The sequence below is a fragment of the Belonocnema kinseyi genome, chromosome 9 (genome assembly GCF_010883055.1).
Source record: "Belonocnema kinseyi isolate 2016_QV_RU_SX_M_011 chromosome 9, B_treatae_v1, whole genome shotgun sequence".
Lineage (NCBI taxonomy): Eukaryota > Metazoa > Arthropoda > Insecta > Hymenoptera > Cynipidae > Belonocnema > Belonocnema kinseyi.
Window position 1 is genome coordinate 83,214,109 of NC_046665.1, and position 4,338 is coordinate 83,218,446.

Here is a 4,338-nt window from a genome sequence, read left to right on the forward strand (position 1 = left end):
CCCAAAGGATTTTAAAGATTTTAGGGGATTTTTAATACTTTCAATTAATTTTCAGGAATATTACAAAATCTCAAAGATTTTCAAAATATTTCCATGGATTTGAAATATTTTATGGTATTAAAGATAAATATAAAGATTCCAAGGAACTTTTAAAAAAGTTTTATGGGATTTCGAAAGATTCCGAAGGATTTCCAATATTTTGGGGTATTTTTACAGACTGCAAGATATTTTTAATAGGTTTCATTAATTTTAAGGGGCTTTGAAGGATTTCAAACATTGTAGATATTTTGACAATTTCCATGGAATTTTCAAGAGCTTTAAAAAGTTTTAAGGGATTTCAAAATATTTCAAAGAATTTAAAATACTTGCGGTATTTTAAAATATATCAAGGAGTTTGTAATAGATTTAAATATATTTAAGGTATTCCAAAGGATTTGAAAGATTTCCGGGGATTTTTAAAACTCCGCATGGAATTTTCAAGAGTTTACAAAATTCCAAGGGATTTCAAAAGATTTGAAATATGTTAAGGTATTTAAAAAAACTCCATGGTGGTATTTACAAGAGATTAAACATTTTTCACAAATTTTCCAAAATTTTGAATGATTTTAAGGGATTTAAACACATTTTCGTGGAGTTTTCAACCGTTTCCTAGGTTTTCGGAAGATGTTGAACGATTTTATAGAACTACAGGGTTTTAGGGTATTTTGAAAGATTTCAAGGGATTATATAATATGGCCAAGTATTTTGATGATTTTAGGAATTTTAAAAGCCCTCAAGTTTATTCACAAAAATATAGGAATTTTGCATAATTGTGCAGATTTTTAAAAATATCAAGGTATTTCCAAAGAGTTTAGTGAATTGTACAATATTTAAAAAAAATATAACAAATTTCATTGAATTCAGTTAAATAAAAGTAAATAGAATTATTAAAAGGATCTGATAAAATCCATAAGAATTTAAGGTGAAAATAAAAAATGGAAAATCCGAAAAAATCCATTGAATTTAGAGGATTTAAAGGGAATTTCAAAGAATGTAGGGCGACTTCAAAGTAATTTAAAGGAATCGAGAATGAATTCATATTAATTGAAAAAGAATTTAAAAATACTCTATTGAGCTCAGTAAAATTGGAGTCAATTTAGAAGAATTCAAGGGAATTCAGTGAAATTCATACTTAATAAAGAAAAGTTATAAATAAACCAAGTGAATAGAGCAGTTCAATTTTTTTTAAATCCATTGAATTCAGATAAATCGGATTAAATACGAATTTGATCAAATACATAAGAATTCAAGGTGAAAAAACATTGTAAATGCTAAAAGAAGCTATTGAATTCAGTGGATTTCAAAGGAGTTCCAAAAAATTAAGGATGAATTCAAAATAATTAAAATAAATTCAAGTAAATGGACAAACATTTAAAAATCCAAAATATTCCATTGAGCTTAGTAAAATTGGAATGAATTTAAAAGAAATCAAGGTGAATTAAAAAATTTGCAAATTGGAAAAAGAACCATTGAATTCACTGGATTTCCAGGGAGTTTCGAAGAATCCAGGTTGAATGCAAAAGAATTGAAATTAATTTAAAAAATACAAAATATTTCAAAGTACTAAGAAGAATTCAAGAAATTTCAATCAAATTTATATGAAATCAAAGTAAATTAGAAAAATTTCAAGTGCAATGAACAGTTCAAAAATTTAAATTAAATATCTGTTGAATTTAGATAAATGGGAGCGAATAGAATTAGTCGAATCTGAAGAAAGAATGAAGAGAAAGAGTCTAATAAAATGCATAAGAATTCATGGTAAATTTAAAAAGTTCAACATCGGAAAAAGATCCATTGAATTCATTGGGTTTAAAGTTAATTTGAAAGAATCCAGTGTTAGTTCAAAAGATTTCAAAAATCTAAATTTTTTCAAAATACTAAGAAGAATTTAAGGGGATTCATATGAAGTCAAGATAAATTAGAAAAAAAGTATATTGGGAATGGTGATCGACCACCATGGTGCCGAAAACTGGAACTAGAAAGAGTAGGTGCAATGTTTAAGATGTATTTTAATGTTTGCAGAAAAGTGTTTTTACGAATTTTTTGTGAAATGTAAAGAAATTCTTAAATACTAAAAACAAATCTTTATCAAAAAAAAATTGTTTTAGATATAATTTTCACCTTATACAATGAAAAAATACATTTTTTTGAAAAATGTTATAAAAAAAAAAACCCAATTATTTTACTATTTCATGTAAGTTTCAATGCATTGTAAGCTTAAATCAACTTTAATTAATATATGTAGCGACAAATTTTATCCAGATTATGCAAAGAATACGAATAATAGACGATTGAAATTGAAATACGAATTCAAACCTAACTTTTAGATCGGATTTTAAAATATTTCAGGTTTAAATTCATAAAATTTTACTTGTAGTTCATTTTTGCTTCAAAATAAGTGCATTTGAGTTTATAATATATTGAAAATCGCAATAAATAGTACAATAACTTTTTTTAGAAAATATTTCTGTAAACAAATTTGGGTTTTCACTGTATAAGATGTAAATTCTATATAAAAAAACCTTTTGTTTCGGATAAAACTTATTTTAAATATCCAATAAATATCTTATACTAAAAAAAAAAAAGAATCGTTAAAACACATTTATGCACAAATTACAATTTATGTTTAAAATCGTACCTATTCTTTCCAGTACGGATTTTTGTCACTAGAGAGCGTATCGCAGTTGAACCATTCTCTATAAAACAAAAAATTTTAATCCAAAGAAAATCAATTATTTCAGATAAATGGGGATAAATAGAATTAGTGAATAAGAATCTGATATAATCCATAAAAATTCAATGTGAAGTAAAAAGTCTGTAGGGTGTATTAAGATAATTGAAAATCCAACAAATATGCACTGAATTAAGCGGATTTAATGGGAATTCCAAAAAAATCAAAGTAAATTCAAAAGGATTCAAATTAATTAAAAAAGACAAAGAATCCAAAATATTTCAAAATATTAAAAAGAATATAAGGAATTTCAATGAAATTCATATGATATTAAGGTAAATTAGAAATCATTCAAATGAATAGAAAACAATGTTTTTTAAGTATAAAAAAATCTGTTAAATTCAGATAAATGGGAGAGAATATAATTATTTTATAAGAATCTGATAAAAACCATAAAAATGACAGGTGATTTAAAATATATGAAAATCGGAAATAAATTAATTCAATTTAGTGGATATTAAGTTAATTTTAATGAGTTCAGGATGAATTCAAAAGACTTTTAATTAATTCAAAATAAATTGAAACAAGTTTCAACAATCTAAAATGTTTCAAAATAATAAGAAGAATTCAAGAGAATTAATACGAAATCAAGATAAGTTATAAGTAAATCAAGTAAATAGAACAAAATATTTAACCCTACAACGGAACACTCCTTTCTGGCCCCTACTAAAGGTACACTGGTGCGAATCTGGATTTTGCATTTCCAACTTCGAATATAAAAAAGGAGTTTGAGACCAGAAAAATGTTAAACACATGTCTTTGGTATGAAATGTCCTGCTAAATCTAATGCTTCTATAGAAATTTTAATAATCATTAATTTTCCCCATGATAATTTGTTATAAATAAAGCGGCGTTTGTGAAAAATCACTTTTTTGGAAAAAATTCCCCATTTCTTCGGATTTTATTCAAATTAATGAAACTTTGCGGAATTTTGCAGATAAAGGAACACATAATCATAAAAAAATATTATTTATGCCGAGAATGTGAATCTAGTATTTTTCCCGGTAGGTCAAAGTTGGAGTATTTTCAAATGCATGATTTATACTTATGGAGGAAGAGAAATGAAAGTAATGCAACAATTACATAAAAATCTTTTTATTTAGAATTTCTCTCGAATTTTTTCAACAAGAAATGCTTACTATTCGTGACATTTTTGGCACTCGATGCACATTGATTCTACCTACTTTACACTCTATTTAACTTCATTCCCATGCAACTGTTAGAAAAAATCACATTTTTGCAAAATATATTGGAAATTATCTTGAAAAATCGATAAATAACAAATAAATGTACATAAACATACTCACATTTAACAAACGAACGAAACTCCTTCACTTGAGAACAATTTTTAGAAATACCAGCTCGCAACACTTTACCACACGTAAAAGGTACACAGGTGCTGATTCGCACCAATTCGATTATCTCGTCCTTCTATCTCAGTGATCCCAGATCTGAAACGAGATGTTGTCCAATACTATGACACGTCTATGTCCGTGTGAATATGGTAGGAGACGATATAAATGCCTGGGTTGCGCGCGCAACCCATTTCTCCTCTTCTGAATTTGAAA

At 26.3% G+C, this 4,338-nt stretch overlaps 1 protein-coding gene across 4 annotated transcripts in view; it reads right to left on the reverse strand.

Annotated features, from left to right (window-relative positions):
- The window catches only part of LOC117179860 (dystroglycan), a 74,426-nt gene that overhangs the window by 33,615 nt on the left and 36,473 nt on the right, over window positions 1-4,338 (reverse strand). The gene's annotated exons all lie outside the window — the stretch shown is intronic.